The sequence below is a fragment of the Euprymna scolopes genome, chromosome 28, assembly GCF_053919585.1.
Source record: "Euprymna scolopes isolate OS-2025 chromosome 28, ASM5391958v1, whole genome shotgun sequence".
Classification (NCBI taxonomy): domain Eukaryota; kingdom Metazoa; phylum Mollusca; class Cephalopoda; order Sepiida; family Sepiolidae; genus Euprymna; species Euprymna scolopes.
Genome location: NC_136509.1, coordinates 54,889,904 through 54,907,746, shown reverse-complemented (window position 1 = coordinate 54,907,746; position 17,843 = coordinate 54,889,904). Strand labels below are relative to the sequence as shown.

The 17,843-nt window shown below is 32.9% G+C and overlaps 1 protein-coding gene across 5 annotated transcripts in view; it reads right to left on the bottom strand.

The window, feature by feature from the left end:
* Positions 1–16,148, bottom strand: part of LOC145249636 (serine hydroxymethyltransferase-like) — a 38,462-nt gene extending 22,314 nt beyond the window's left edge. Inside the window, exon 1 of one of the 5 annotated variants that reach the window (XM_080111388.1) lies at positions 15,918–16,148. The gene's annotated coding sequence lies outside the window, so the exon portion shown is untranslated. Of the gene's footprint in view, positions 1–1,103; positions 1,239–8,845; positions 9,020–13,344; positions 13,664–15,171; positions 15,496–15,917 lie in introns of those variants that run through there. The other 4 variants (XM_080111387.1, XM_080111391.1, XM_080111386.1 and 1 more) reach the window with 4 other exon arrangements.
* Between the last annotated feature and the right edge of the window lie 1,695 nt (positions 16,149–17,843).

The following is a 17,843-nucleotide window of genomic DNA, read 5'->3' as shown; positions in this document are numbered from 1 at the left end:
GCAGGAGCAGCCACTAACAGGATAATGTCAATATATAAACAACTATGGCGCCACTGTTTACCCTACACTATTCGATTGATTGTTAACGACACGCTAAGGTATCGGAAACCATGCTTCTTGTGTCCATCCTTCCATTACGATACATAGTTCATTCAAGCAAAGAATAATCTTGCATAACACATTGCCCAAGGAAATAGCTATGCTAAGAAGAGGAAGGTACCTCAATTTCATCAAAGATACAAGTCTATATGATAAAAGAATAATTCTAAAAACATCAAAAGTGACAAATTCAGTTTAAAGTCATTCACAGACACACCAAGTTTCAATGGAAACAAACAAATGCAGACTCTAGAAAACCAACATTCCCCTCACAAGGCTAATCGTGACATTGCAACACACTGACAGCAAAATGTTTCCTCTGATCGCACCACAAACTGTCGGTCTTTTATGTACTGCATGCGTAATACATAACAGCTTGTGTCATTAGCTAACAACAGTAGTTGGTAATGGAGGTTGTCGAGACGACTTGTATGAATTACGCTTTTTCTAACAGCAGAAGCTAGCCTGAACATTTATACGCAAATCTCATGTGAAATCTTGAGTCTGTAGACCAAAAATTAACAAAGTAGTTTGGTACACACAGACACAATTTCACTTTTATAAATATATAGATTTAATTTGAACATCTTTAGAAGACCAAAACAATTTTTTTTTTTTTACTAGGGAGAATATTAGAAAGTTTACTATGCCAAACATTTTCACATCCATATTCAAATTTCATTGTGACTAAATCAGTTTTATTTCAAGACTGCACTCCGAAAGAAATATTTTAGATACTTTGGATTGATGAACCCAGTTTGCCTTACTACCAAGAGGAATTAGAAGTTGATTGAACTGACGGGTCTAGATTGACTGAATACATAATCAGCAGCACTGGTAGACATAAAGTTAAACTCATTATAAAGGGCTTAAAATCTTGCAAGTTTGTTTTTGAAAAGGAAAAAAAAATAAATAAAAACTGACCAAAATGTTATTTCAAACTCAAGTGCAATAGATTGACTGTAATGCTATTTCCTAAAAAGCGAAAGAGTAAAGAATCTTACCTGTTTGCTGTTTGTCAGACTATTAAACTAACACGACTTCTGAATATGTTGTTGACCTTTATCTGACGAGGAGACACTTGATATCTCAACATGTAAATTGTTTACTGACTTTATGTCAGGTAATCACACTTATCACTCATACTAAAATAATTAACAAGGTTACCATTGATTTAATTCAAGGCTATTTCAATCTTCTAATATGTGAGCATGCATGTGTTTATATGCCAAACTACTTTCAGAAAATTAGACCAAGAAATCATTCTTTTTGTCACTGCGTCATGCTTCCATAAGTTATAAACATATACATATATATAGAGTGAAAGTTTTTTTCCTACATAGATCTGTAACATAAATTGGGAGCTTATTCAGGATTTTTCTCTCGACTAGAAGTTGCATATTGCTTGTTACTATGTCAACATGCCAAAATCATTGTTCCTGCTTGAAATCAGAATTTACTTCTTGATCCGATCGCTGTGTGTGTGTATATATATATATATATATATATATATATATTTGTATATTTTGGCAGAAAGTTAAGCACATCTGATTGAACATGACCAAGTTATTCTTTTTTCCAAGCTTTCTGGATATCTTTTCCATTTGCCAAGCAGTCTTTTTAATTTCAGCTGGCATGTTATATAAAATGGCACCCAAAAGTTTTTGTTCGGCCATATTCTTTTCAAGCGCTTTCTATCGGTGCATCCAATTATCATCAGGAGTGATTGTTGTTGTTATCGTTTTCTTTGAGGCTTGGTGTATTTATAATTTTTTTTTTTTTTTTTTTTTTTTTTTTAATTGGTTATGAAAGTGGGTGCAGGAGGGTTGGGAAGGGGGGGGGAATTATTTTTTTACTTTTCAGTTTCTTATTTTATATTTTATTTATTTAGTTTCTTTTTAGCTATTAAATATTGTTAATATATTTGTCCCAGTGTTAAACGAGATCTGGAAAAAAGAGGCTGTAGTTTTTTTACGGCTTATTTTCATTTTAGTCATTGTGTGCAGTTATGGTATTAAATTTTAGTATTGTTAGTTAAGGTATTTCTAATGTCAGACAAGTGTAGATTTTTATCATGCGATGTTAGGTGTTGTTTTATGGCACTATTGTCACCTAAATGATAGGTTAGTCATCGGGAGAGTGTTGTTGTGTGGCCTATATATGTGTTGTATGAATTTTTGGATCAAGTCAAGATTAGATACCCTGTAGCAGAAGACGAATACTGGCGAACATTTCAAGTGACACCAGTTGTTCGACTTTGACATTGCTGTTGGTGTTTGTAAACACGTTAAATAGCAGACATGGTCGAATGTTCGCGAGCAAGATTTAAAAAAAAATATATTTACAAAACTTTTTAAGATTGAAAAGAAAAAACATATTTACAAAACTTTTTTTAATATTAAATATTCACAAAACTTTTAAGGATTAAAAAAAACAAAACTTTTTAATGTAAGTAATAAAACGCACTCAGAAAGACACCCATTTATTTAAATGTATTTTGTTTAAATACGTTTATTTTATTACTTACATTAAAAAGGTTTGTGTAAATAGAAAAAAGTCTTTTTAATCCTTAAAAGTTTTGTAATATTAAAGAAAACGTTTTGTAAATATGTATTTTTTCTTTTAAATCTTAAGTTTTGTAAATATATTTTTAAAAAATCTTGCTCACAAACATTCGACCATGTCTGCTATTTGACATGTTTACAAACAACCAACAGCAATGTCAAGGTCGAATAACCGGGGTCACTTGAAATGTTCGCCAGTATTTGTCTTTTGCTATGGGGTATCTAATCTTTACTTGATCCAAAATTTTAGAGTGGGTTCGGGGACAAATAAATTCATACACTACATTAGTTTGGTTTAGTGCGGTGTTAGTATTGTTATTGTTTTTAATTATTAAACTGGACATTTTAAATTGAGCATAATATATTATTAGTTTGATCTTTTTGTTTTGGTCGGTGGGTCTGGTGTATATTTTAATTAGGTTTGTTATTTTTATCATTTGTTTTGTAGTTAGGTTTTTATATCATACTTTGAGCGTGTTGTTTTTGTTAGGGTTGGGGTTTATGTTTTTATTGCGGAGTGAATTTAAATAGAGTTTTATGTGCTTATCAACGCTTTTACTGGGAAAATTGTTTATTAGGGTTTGTTTTATGTTTGTTAGTTCTTTGTAAAATATTTGTCAGGTTTATACTATATTGTATGAGTGGTGAATCAAATTTTTTATAAGGCAGTTTTATATTTTTCTGGGCATTCACTACGGTAATTCAAGAGTATTGCATTATTGTTGGTAGGTTTTTTGTATGTTGAAGTTGTGTATTTAATAGAGTTGCTTGAATCTACTAATACATCGAGAAATGGTATTTTGTTATTTGTTTGCTCATGGGTGAATTTCAGGACAGAGTATGTTTAAGTTTAGTTTGAGTTTAATATCTTGTACTGATTCGGCTGCAATTAATATGTCGTAGACATATCGAGCATAGATAGTCTGTTTATTTTTTGGATCAGAGAAGATTTTATTTTCGAGGTGAGTCATATAGTATTTTGCGAATGTTGGGCCTAGAGGTAATCCCATTGAGACACCATCTATTTGAATGTATATTTTCCCATTAGGGTCTGTGAAGGGAACTTGTGTGGTGCATTTTAATAGTAACTTTTCAAGAGTTTGGGGCTTAATAGCTGGAGGGGGGGGTAATGTATTGCAGTTGTATACTTGATTAATGATTATTTTAATTGTGTCATTTATAGGGACATTAGTAAAGAGATTTTCGGCGTCCAGGGATGCGGTTATGCATTTATGGGGAGGGGGGAGGGGATTGGGTAATTTTAAAAGGTCGATGAAGACGGTGGTAGATTTTATCCAGTATTTACTAGGTATGTAAGGTTGGATAATGTTATTGATTGTTTTAGTGATATTATATACTGGGGTGGGGATTTGAGAGATTATGGGTCTTAGAGGGTATCCTGTTTTGTGAGATTTGATTTTTCCGTATGTGGCCGGTTTTATAGTCTCCTATTATTTTATCAATTTTTATTGTTCCGATTTTGGCGTTGTTTGCTGTTATAATATGGTTAATTTGTTTTTTTTAGTTGTTCTGTAGGATATATATAAACAACAACAACACATGAACCAAGAGAGAGAAAGAGATAGGATAGAAAGTAGGCACAAATCACAATCAAGGGAAAGCAAATTGCTTATACTCAATTTTCACAACATAGAAAGCTGGCTTTGTGCCAAGCTTTACCTTCATAAGTAGATATGTACACTGCTACATGTGCCATTAAGAACGTTTTATCAACCAATTTTCTACTCACTTTCATATGATGGTTTTGTTTAAAGAAGTGAGGTTGTTTATAATACCACAAGCTGCCGAGTTCTTTGTGGGATTAGAAGCTAGGGACATCTTTAGCTGATGCCAGCTTCAAAAACATAAGTCGAAACCTGCTAGCTATACTAATGAATTTGATGCAAGTAACTTTTGTTCTTTTTTTGTTTATGTTGAGTAGTGCATTTTTGGTGGAATAAAGATAAGAAATGAGCTGAAATTCAAAGGAGGAAGTACAAACACGTGTGAACGGATAGGGAGCAGAATTTTTTTATTCAAGCACAAAGAAAAGGGGATTGTGGGATTTTTTAATTAAAGGGAGAATCATGAGTTATTGAACTTTCAACACCCCGACTTGTATCTTAGAATGTTATTGCGTATATTTATATATATACATAAAATATGTGTAAGAGCATCGTTTGTTCATGGATCTAAAGTCTGAATAAAAGTCCTTTGAATTTTTCTAGTTTTGCTCGAGTTGGGGGTTTGGTCATAATGTCTGCAAGCAGGTCTTGTAGGGCAATAAGATGATTTCCATGTTATCATTGTTTAGGGTGTCCTTGATAAAATGATATTTTATATCTATGTGTTTGCATTTTTGTCAGTGCACAGGATTCCTGGAAAGTGCAATGGAACTTTGATTGCCCTCAAATATCTTAAAGGGGGGGGGGATATGGGTAGTTGTGTGAGGTACATACCTTCTTGAGTAGTCTTTGCTAATGCCAAATATTCAGCTTCACATGTGAATAACGCTACTGTGGGTCGTCTTTTCGATTTGAAAGGGTGCAGTTATTTTCAATGAGCTGATTTCGATTTAACTTTGCTGAACTGGGAGTAGTTGATCCACTCTGGCCTTCTTTTGTGAAGTTTTGACTGGAGACTATTTTCTTCCTACTATCCAATGTACTCAATTCACTTAAAAGTGTGCATCCACTGGGTAAACTTCTCCGCCATGGAGACGAGTTGTTTGTAACAGGTCTCATCAACGTCTTCAGTTTCTCCATTAAATTGCTAGACTGTAAAACTTAGCATTAAGCATAAACACCAAGGCTTTGCCAATGAGTTCAGCACTTTTTAGGCTTTCAGATTGCGGACTCTTTAACAGACAAGTCACGGACAGAATTTGGAGTTTTATTTGATTTTCCTGTAGATTTTCTTTTAGTACATTTTCATCAGTTTTATGGAGACATTCTTTTCTTCTTTGATACAATCGGAGTCAAAGTTTTGAAATTGATCTTCGGCGAATCTAAGATTTTTGCAGTGAGGCACTTGGTGACAACAATCTAAGTTGTAAAGTTGGTGGGACCTTCACGGGATCAGAATTTTTGGAATTAAGAGAATTCAAATCTTTTGAAGCCTCATTGCCATTTATCATGATTGATGTGGACTTAGGTTGTGTTAGAGATTTAGAAGTTGTTGAACTCTTAGGAGATGGCAAACAACTTTTACTTTTTGGGGTTGCCGACTCAATTGCAGCCTTGTTTGAATCTAAAAGTATGGCTGGTACTTTTGGTGAACTTTTTGGACTTTCTGGTGATGTTTTGTTTAAACCTGTTGGGTCTTATGGGACCAGCTAAGTCCGAGTGCACTAAATGTAATATACTAGTTGCCCGTTCGTTGGAGTGTTTATTTCTACTTTGGGGGAATTTTCCTTGAAGGCAGATATCACAGTTTCTGTTGCTGATGTCCATTTTTTATTTTTTGTCCCATGAACTACAGTGGGCAGTTTTGCTACGTCGTCATAGTTACAATGACTGAGTATTTTATGCCACGTGTGGACATCGTAGCATTGATGGCAATTGTCTTCAGTAATTTCATCTTTCGTAGTCATTAAGTAGCATAGTTTTTTGTGTACATACATATTAAATTTCGTACGTTTGAGTACATTTTTACTTTGTTTAAAAACAATCATTGCTGTTTTTGGTTACCGTTTTTAACGGAAAATATGTCCTATGAATAGGAGAGTATCAGTAACACCATTTTTAGACTAACTGTGACATTCTCCATTTTGGTCTAGTAGGCGTATTTTGGTGTCTCCTCTTTAACGCTAGTTTTCGTTCTGTCCACTAACTCCATATAGTGGCTTTCTAACTGGAATGTGGAGTCGACATGTTAAAATTTCTCTGTCTCTAATGATGTGGGAAGTAGTCCCTGCATCGACTGCCCATGGGTGATATCGCTTTTCATATGTAGTAGACCTTTATTTTGAATGCGAGTCTATTTTTTTTTCAATATCCACTACCTTTTTCGTAGTATCCCAACGTTTATAGCGGCAAGTGAGTAGTGCTTTTATGGTAGTTATACCACGTTTGTCGTCTGGACAGTCTTTGGATATATGTCCCTTCCCACCTCATGTGAAACACGAGGTGTCTCGCTCGTCATGGCTGTTGTTTCTTATAGTAGTTCTCGAAAAAGTCAATTTCATGACGTCGTAACTGTTAGACTGGTCTGTGCCTTAGTGTTTCTTCAAAGCTGTGAAGCTTGGTTTTAAATTCCGAGAACATTAGTTCTTTGTTGCTGTGGGTTACATAAATAGAAAAAGGGTCGAACTGGCTGGGTAATCCTTTTAACATCACCGTGATGATTAAGGCATCATTCACTGTCCAACATTTCTGAGGGCTTTCTTCCATTATCAGCAGCTTCACTCATTATCAGAGATAGGATTTTATCATCTAGGAATTGTACAAGCTCTGCATAGGCTTCTTCATTTCTCTCATTATCATGTCCGTCTCTAACAGGGTTTTCACCTAAAATAGTGTCTTTTAGACCAAGTGTGCGTAGATAGCCTAAAAATTAAATTTCTCAAATTTCCTATTTGGTTTTGTCTCCATCGAATAATAACCTGCTCCATGAGTTCCATTATCTCTTCTGAACCCATAACCTGTTGAGTGGTACATTTTTGGTGGAATAAAGATAAACAAACTGAAATTCAAAGGAAGAAATAACACGTGTGGACAGAGCGAATTTTTATTGAGGCACAAAGAAAAGGAGATTGTGGGATTTTTACAATCAAAGGGAGATAATCATAAGATGAGTTTTTGGACTTTCAACAGTTTATATATTCTTGTTTCTCCTTTTTAATGAAAGGTTTTTCTCATATTGTTGCCATAAGGAAGTAGCAAGCACTTGACATGATTTATTCACACAGAATAGATATATACCAACAAAGCTGATCAACTTGAACTTATTTCAGAATGTTGTAGAAATTTTTTTTTTATATATAAAATGCTTTGTTCACTTTTAAACAGGTACAAACAATTCTCACACAAAACATCTTTAAAACTATTGTCAACTTGTAAATACAGGGTGGAACGATAAAATTATTGCCTTAGAAAAGACGACATGATTCCATTTCCCTTTGATGAAAACCGGTTTTCTTTTTTTTTATTGCAAACTATCTACTCTACTAGTTGGCCAGTTGTATACAAATCCCAAGAGCAATGAGAGCCTGAAAATGACAATGTTCAACGAGTGAGATCGGAGATGTGCCGCTATACAACTCATGCTCTCTATCGATCCAAGTTATGAAAATAGGACCATTGCCAGCACTCTCAAAATGCCTCACTGGATTGCCACGAACAACAGGGATGTGTCCAGAGTGATGAAAACCAAGTTTCCGGCCACCATTTTGGTCTTTGGTATGGTTTCAAGTGAAGTCACATCATGCCACCTCACATCTTCGAAGTCGGCTTGAAAGTCAACACCAAAGTGTACCTGGATGTGTTGAAGAATGTGGTGATCCTATTGTGCAATCAGGTGGCTGTGGCAGCAGGACTCAGCGCCGGCCCTCAAGTCCTAAGAGAGCCAGGCTTAGCTTCAGAAGGAGTGCTACAACTTTATACCCTTCTTGCACTGGCTCCCATTCTCCCCAAACCTGAACCTGCTGAACTATTTTGAATAGATGTCAGCTCTACTACATAATCAAGTTACCTGAATTGATTTTTTTCAATAAAAGTTTTAAAATAAAGCTGTAATGTTTTTTTCTTTAGGTGACAACTTTATCGTTCCACCCTGTATATATGTTTTGTTCTTTAGCCTATTTTTTATTTTCTTTGTTTATAACAGATTTTTGTTTATTTCAATATTTAATTCCTAGCATAGATCTTGGTACAACTAAATGATATCTTATCCATGTCAAGATCCATGTTCAACTACATCTTATATTGGAGTATAAATTTTTAAACTAATAATCAGAACTTTTGAAATAAAAATGTGGGGTCCTGAAAACATACATCAAGCAGTTTAATTAGTACTAATAGTTTTACAAATATTAAATTAAAGTATTTGATTTTGAAAAAAATCAGAAATATTCTTTTGGAAATAAAATTTCAAAATCCTATATAAAAAAATACATAAATAAATAAGAAATGGGCGTAGGTTGAGTAAACTAGTATTAAAGTTAAATAAAGTTTTTAATTTACCTTCCACCAGGAAAAATGGTTTTGCCAATAGAATAAGCTGAAAATTTTACTTTGTCAGATAATTGTTTCAGTAAAGGTTACTCGTCTCTCAGGAGAGTAGACATACTTCATTCGCAGCCATTAACAAAGAAAAAAAAAAAGAAAAGGCTGAACTAACAAAAGTTTTTAAATTATACAAAGTAGTATCAGTACTACTACTTTATATAATTTTAACACTTGTTACTTCAACATTACTACTAGTACTACTACTAAACGACAGCAATAATCTTCATGACTAAAAACTCCATAAATAATCAAACTCAATTTGCAGGTTTTGCCAAAAAAAGCTGACAAAAACAAGATTATAAACATCAGCTTTTCACAAGATAGTTTAGCATCCCCAAAGTTTATGCTTCAAAATTTTTCTCCGTAAAAATTTTGAAGCAATTAGAGATATTTAAGATCATGACGGTCATGTGTGCAACACAAGGCAAAGCAAAATTTAAGATCTCAAATGAGATCCAGAAATTCTTGACAACATAATGGTTGAAATTTTTATTTTCAAGAAACTTTCATAAAATAAACCTATTTTTCATAAATTTGATTAAGTAAGCATACAGAATAACATGTATTAAACATGAAGTTGAAAAGACACCTTCCTCAGTATTGTTCTTAGTGAACCAGAAGAACAGACCACTCAGTCCGTAGCAAACAATGTTAGATAAAAAAAAAAGTTATTCCAGTTTAAGTAAAGGAAAAAAAAAAAGTTTAAGTTATGAAAACCCCATCCCCAGCCTTTTTGTTGACCAGGGAAATGTTGATACTTGCGATCTATGTGACCAAAATGGAAGGGAAGCATCAATATGCATAGAATACGGATGCTGAGGAATGTCAAGCGAAATATCGTCCACAACATCAAGCATTACGGTTTCCAAAAGGCAACATGCTTCACTCATCAATGTGTTTGGAATAATGTGAGATCCGTCTAAAATATCACCAAAAATCTCTCCAGATGTTAAGAGCGAATCGCTATATGTATGATGAAACAACTGAATGTGGATTATTATTTGTGCATACATGATGATTGTGGAAGCTTATTTAATATTGTGCAAACTGATTCCTAAAAAACAGGAAAGTTGGAATTTTTAAAGCACTGCTTGGTTTTTAGAACGAACCACTCTCAGAACCTAACTTTTGCATGTAACAACGCCTGTACACATAAGTGATAAGAGTATGTAGCGTTGATATTTAAACAGCGACGTACAAAATCAAAATGCATAAACGCATTTATACGCATATTGTCTGCACATGTACTATAAAAAAATATATATATACTTTGGACCAATCAGAAAACTTTCTGAATTTATTTTAAATGAGTCTTTTTGGGAACTACCCAAATTTTTCTTTAATAAACCAGTAGAGCTCTTCTCTTAGCAACACCTCTCTCCATTCACATGAACCACCACAGAAACACACAACTCATCGATTTTATATAGTCTGTCTGTTAAACCTTATCCATTGAAATATTTCTAATCCTTCTGACTGAAATATTTTACCTATACACGACCAAATGAACATTGACTCTTATAAATAACTTTCAATGGATTCTAATTTACAATTTTCCTGACCCCTGAAGCTCACAGCTCTTAATCAATCCAGACTTCCTCTAATGTCTCAGATAATGAATCCCTTTCTTTTTACATAAACTCTAAAAATTCAGAATATTCTCTTACTGTAAAACCTTCCATTTTAAATGTATATAAATTATCTCTTGTGAATATGTCTTAACTCATTTTGTTTTGTGTACCGTATGACAATGTCTCTCGTTTTCCTCATATTTGATTATAAACTCTAAAAACCTTTTCACTGAATCCGGCTAATCCCCAAAATATCTCTTTACAAATCACCATAAAGTAAAACCCAAAAACCTGTCGTGAACACATCCCAAAAACTAATGACCACTTCCCCATAAGTACAAGTATTGTTCTCATAACACTTTCCAAACTGTTGAATGAGAAATAGTCTTTGCCTTATCTACGATGGATGGATTTGAGGAATATTCTCTATCTCTTCCTCTGAGGTTATCCTTAGTTGCCGCAAGGTTTGAAAGTTTCATATTCACACAAAAGGCAATGAATGGTCTCGAATGTTTTTTACAAAGCCATCTTTGGTCCAAAAGCTTTTCCTGACACAGCTAATTCTATAGCATCACAACCCACCTGTCACTTTGCATCAGTCATTCAAACTTAAAATAAATGACGAAAAAGAAACACAACCTGTGGGGAAGGGGGTAAGAATGTTTATTAGTATTTATTTAATTGGTTTATAACTCTAAAATCAAGTAATTCCGGACCAATGTTTGACAACTTTTTCATTACTTACATATGGGATATAGGTGGTGCACAGGAAAAAAAAGGACATGGGACAAATATCGTTGAAAATCTCACAAATTGATAAAAATCTAAATGACTCGAACTCTTCAAATGAGATTCTCTTTTTTTGTGTGTGTGTGTGTGGGGGGGTGATACATGTAAACACACTGAAAAGATGAAATTATTGTAGAATTTACAATTAAGAAGCAATTTTGCCTCATAAATGTAACTTAGATTTGACTGGCTTAAAGTCAGGGTTAAGTTTTTTTTTTTTCTTTCTGTAAATTTTATTAGTACTTTTTTCAGCATGCCCCCCCCACCCCAAATCTGGTTAGAAAATGGTTAAGAAATAGGTGATTATTTTACATTAAATTAATATGCGAAACTGATTCAACTTTTAAACAATTGTTATTCTTGTCCATTCGGTTTTTTTTTAAAGTGTAATGACGTTATCGATTAACGAAAAAAAATAAAAATAAATAAAAATAGAATCTCACATTTGTTTGATGGTGATGAGTGAAGTGATTTATTTACAAATTTACCAACTCCCTCCAATATGATGTAGACCTGTAGTCTATGCCATTAATTTTCCAAACAAGCTGTATAGAACACATAGATTAACTGATTATTAAAATCAAAAATAGACTAAAAAAATGAAATCCAGATGGGTCAGCAATTTTAATTTTTAATAGTTAAAAAAAAATTAATTTGAACAGAATTTACAAGTATTTAAAATGTCCAATATTTTGATACAGTTAATTTTGTTGTCCCTATCTTGAATTCGTGACATTAGAAACCGATGTTGTTGTGCCTAAGTTTGTCCTCGGTGAGAAAAGAGATAAACAATAGAAACAGGAAAAAAATGTTTTCCGATTTAAATTGGGCAACAGTCCACGTGGAGTCAAGTTCGATTTTTATATTCGATAATGAAATAAGTTCATTCTAAGGCTAAAATTCAGTCTATAAAATTAATTCATCGATATTATTGATCGACATTTTTTTGTTGACAAATTATCAAAATAAAATTATAAATTAAAAAATTATAGTTTCAATTAAAATCTAAGTTTGCATTTGTTGAAATTTGAATTCTTTGTTGCTAAAAGATTATATATATATATATATATATATATATATATATATATATATATATATAAACTTTTTATTATCATTTCAATTTAAAAGGAAAAGTTTCAGTGTTTGAAGTAGAAAAAAAATAGTAAAAATAGAATTTATCGAATTATCAATTATTTTATTTATTTTTTTTTTTTTATACTTGTAATTATTTTTCTATTGGATCATTTTTCATAAATTTTCATGACACATAAGTACATAATGTTTTCACCTGAAATGCGTTGGTTTAAAATATCACAAATGTAAACAAGCCCCAAGCGTTGGTGACCAAAGTTTCTTCCACAAGCGATCCTAAATTTTAAAACTCGAAAAGATTACAAACTACCTCACACCGACAATAAGCTATCAAAGTGAACTAAACAGATTACGTAATTGGATCCAGAATAAATTTACTTAAAATTGTTTCTTTTTTAATAAACTTTTTTCTTTTCTAAAAGATTGTAATCGATATTTTGTTTTATTAAGTATAATAATGATTTTTATCAAGTTGTAAGTAAAATAAATTATTTGGATTATTCAGACGACAGTTCTCATCTTGAGTGCTATTCTCACGGTTTCGGCCGATGTAACCTTCGACTTTCAAGTGTATCTTGTCGAACTCAAGAATCTACACCGGAAGAAGGTTGGAGTGTACATCGAGAAAGACGTGAAAATTTCACTTATAAATGAGAACAGTAATCCGTCGAATCCGAATAATCCAAATTATCAATCTTCATCTCAAAAAATTTCAAAAGTGTAAATAAATCAGTTTCTCGTTTTGTTTCTAATACCAGGGTTCTTAATATGTCCAGAATCCGGGTTTCATTTTGTATAGTTGTCTTTCGACTCTGTAATTTGTTGCTAGATTTTACAGAGCTGGTAAAAATTTAGGTATTATTATACAAACACCGTGACAGCGTTAGGGTTAGGGTTTAGGGTTAGGGTTAATTCGCTCGCTGTCACGGTGTTTGTATAAATTTACCAAAATTTATTCTTGACCCCCCCCACACACACACTGATGGAACAAAAACAACATACCCGTGGATTACAGGAGGGTTCAATTCGAAATTCCGTACGGTAGAGTTCGACATAAAGATTTGCAAGTTCAAAAAGATGCATTTGCAGATCGGAAGTTATATCGGCCGAAACGTTTGTGAATAAGATGAAAATAGTAGTCCGAATAATCCTACTTAATCTTTATTTTAAAGGAATCTGGAACATTATAAATTGTCCAACTTTAATTTGTTTTTAACTTTGGACAATGTACGCCGCTAGAGTACCAACTGAAGACAAACTTTTAAAAGATTTTTAGAAGCATTCGGCTCCGTTTTGAACGAATATCACATTTAAAATTGTCGACGAATAGTTTTCATGACATAAGACCTTTATTAACCAATGTATTCTATATGGTTTTCACTTTTAACTTTATACAACAAATCCCACCTGTTTCTTACTGTCGAATTTATTACGATTTTAATATCAATAATAAAAAAAAAACACATGAACATTTGACTATCGAGTGCTTAAAAACTAGCTGTTTCCTCCGGCGTTATTCGAATGCATAAATATTGCCAGGCTAAAAAAAAAATTTTTTTTTTGGCAAGGAAAAAAGAGAGAAGTTAGTTTTGTTTTGATTTAAATAATAATAAAAAAAAAAATCTATGTTAATCAAAGTTACATATGAGAAATAGAGACGAAAAATTTATTAGTAGAGTGATTATTCTTAAAGTAAACAGCAAATCGATGACAAATATAATTTAAGAGGAATAGAGGCCACATCGGCTTTTTTTTTTCCGAGAGGCGTATACTTAAAAAAAAAAAAAAAAGTCCGAAGTTTATTTATAACGTTTAAATTATCGAATAAACTTTGATAACTTTTTAAAATGCGGGCGGCAATTCAATTGTTCAGAATATGGTACCATTCTCAAAATAAGACCACGTTATGCGTATTTAGCCAACGTAATATTACACGCGATAAATTCATTCGCAGCCAAGAGAATCTCGTGTTGCTTGCATAAATCGTTTTGATATTTAAAATGTAATTAAATTGCTTCCGTAGTAATTTTTTTTTTTTTTTGCTAAAGAATGGGTCGAGAGTTTGTTTCTGAACAACTGCCATACATATTACGAACAAGAAACTTTTATCAGCTTGCTTTTCAGTTTAATTTAAAGGAATCACTAGAAAATCTTGATAATTTCATTTGGTATTATTATACAAACACCGTGACAGCGTTAGGGTTAGGATTAGGGTTAGGGTTTAGGGTTAGGGTTAGGGTTAGGGTTGGGGTTAATTCGCTGTCACGGTGTTTGTATAGTTTTACCTTTCATTTTTAATCATTTTCGTCAATATTTTCTTTTCGATAATTCAACTTTTTTAAACTTATGTTAGATTTCGATATAACGTTAATCTCCGTTAAAACTTATTCATGTTCAAAGTTTTTTGCGTGCATGTGTAATAAACATTTTAAACACATTTTTTATTGTATAAGAAACTGGCCCCCAGCGATTAAATATTGGATTAAAATGACTCCCAACATTTTTTTAAATAGTAAAGTAAAATTAAATTTCAGGAAAATATTCACAATTTCAAGACGAACAATCAATTTTATTTCAAAATTTGGGCGAAAAACTAAACGAAATGGTCCATACAATAGCACATTGAACATGATTTTTCTGTTCACAGTTAGGTTTTTACTCTTTCGAAGTAGGTTTTAAATTGAAAAGGTTTTAAATCTGCGATTAATTAAATTAAATTTCTATTAAAAACTAAAAGTTAAGTTTAAATATTTCGGTAGAAATCTGTTTTTAAATATAATAACGTGTAAAATAAAGAGTTAAAAAAAAGGGTGAGGAGTTAATACTTACGGTGTTAGAAGTGAAACGCCAAGAGCGCAAATGGAACAAATAAAACACGCGAATTAATTCCCGCGAAATTTATGGAATATATAAAGTATGGAATGCATTACATAACAGAAACGAAATCGTTTTTATTATTGCTATTTTTGTTCTCATGTAACTTTTTTTACAACACACGTATTTAAACTTTCTCTTTTTATTTTCACTATTTAAGCCACTTAACGACAGGTAAAAAGGGTTTAATAATTTTGTGATGTAATCGTTAATTTTCCGTTACTATTCAGATGATAAACTTATCGCTTTTCTTCAATATTCACCCAGTTAAAACTATATAAAAAAAAACAAAAATAAGTGTTCATTGTTTAATTTGATGTGTTATATAATCAACACTTCATTTTGTTAACACTAATAACTGGAAATGATTTAAAATGATAGCAAAGGGGGTCACACTAATTTTTCAGCTTTTAGGGAATTTGGGTTCTCCACATTAAATCAACCTTTTATCTAACTAGCCACAAAACATTAAATTCTTTTCTTTCTTTTCTTTCTTTTTTAGGCAAAAAAAAAAAAAAAATAAAAAAAATAACACGTATAATACAATTTAAGGAAACTGACACTGGTCTTGTAAGATACATGACAACAAAATTATAAATAAAATACAAATGTTCAAACAACAAATCCAAAACAATAAATAACGTTTGTAAACATAAGAAATTTTTATTTTAAAAAGAAACATTAACTGTTTTAATACCTACCTCTACATTCTGAACACAGACTTTTTACTTCGCATGTACAAGTGGGTATTGTTTGTTATGCGGCTTGTCATAACAGTTCTTTGGTCTCTCTTTGTACTACTGTAATGCTGTTCTTGTCTGCACATTGCCAAGGTGCTGCTTGGATACTAGTGGTCTCTCTACTTGTTGGCCATTGAGCAATTCCACTGAAATTATCATTTATCAAAATTGGAGGAAATACAAAAAGGACCCTGCTAACGTTTGTAGTGGACAAGAAGTTAAAAAAAAGTTATAAGAGCTTCCATCGAATTGATAACCAAATTACTTGTGGCTGTGAGTCATAGAGAATAATGAGTTATTAAAATTTGTTGTAACACTGCATGCAATACGTTATTTATATCTTATCTTGTCAAAATAGGAAATAATTACGCAGGTTACATCTTATAAATGAAGTACTTGAAGTGAAACATGGGCCTCTGACCCTTTCCACATAGATGGTGCCACATTCTTAGGGAAATAATGTTCATCACCTGTCACTAGTATATGTGAGTCTAGATTATTGATAGAAAAATTTTTATGGGTTTTCCTTATTTTATAGAAGTGGGAGAAGAAATTAGACTCTCAATGGTTGTTGTGGGAAGGAGACCTTCTTGCTGGATGTGTGGTGGTGTGGGAACCTGACAATTGAATGTCCGCAAAAAAAAAGTGTGAGCCAACTGTAAACTGTAAAACTAAAGTAGTGGTAGCTGTAACCTAGGGTCAGGGAACTAATCAGCATCAAAGTGGGGAAACCCATAAAATCTCCCTGAAGAAAGCAACATCAATAACAAAAGATTTCCCAAAGCTCAGCAATCTAAAGAAGGAGAGATGAACCCTTGTTATTGGGAAGAAAATCTCTAGAAAGCTTACCTTAAACCAAATGAGGCTGGATGGAGAGGAATCAAAAATAAAAATCCCCAAAAGATCTAAAAAGATCTAGGGCAGGATAAGTACATCGAGATCGTCTCCTTGTATACAACATTATAAGCCCAGAAGCCTTCCAGTCTCTGCTCTCTTCCCAAAACACTGACTAATATGGTGTCCATATCCAAGTTTAGTCCCAAGTCTGCACCATTGAAATTACACACCTCTTCACCAACCAAATGATGTCCTCCCTCAAAACAATAACCTCCACCTGTCACAGCTCCCATCATAGAAAGGAAATATAAACTGATTCCCTTAAATCCTACAAAATTAAGAAAAACGTTTATTCTCCAATACCTTCACTGTTTTCATTGTCTCAAAAGACTGCCTAAAGTACCCCTCCTCCAGCTAGCAAGTAAAAGGAAGCTCCCTCTTTTCCACTGATTCAGTACACACTACATCCAAAGCCACTCCTCCACATCTCTCCTGTAAACAGATATGCATTCTTCATCTCCTCCTCTGATGACGAGTCAAAAGCCTCATAGGAGCCAATCGATGGAAATTAAGGAAAAGACAATTTTGATGAGGATCCGGATGGCATTTCAGAAACCTTATATTAAGAATCTACATTGAATCTTAGCTAGTATAAATACATGGTGCATGAGGGCTGGGTTTCTGTAAACTTCAAATTTGGCAGGATCTTCAGTGCCTTGTAGTAAATGCATGCTGTATTCAAGAGATCTACCTTATTCAATGTTATTATTGGGATATGCTAGGCAAAAACCAGGGTCTATTCAGCTAAAAGGTACAAAGTAAATGACTTAAAAAAAATTGCTATCATTCAAAATGGTTGAAGGAAGTGCACTTCCCCAATGCGCCGAATTTACTTACAGTCATGAAAATACAAGGAGCCAAGGTGGTCTGTGGGAGACAAATGCTGCATTCAACACCGCTAGCAATGTTCAAAGATTTTAACTTTAGAACTGGAATCAAAGAGAGGATTGACACCATGCAACATATGGTAATGAAGAAAATATCCGAAAT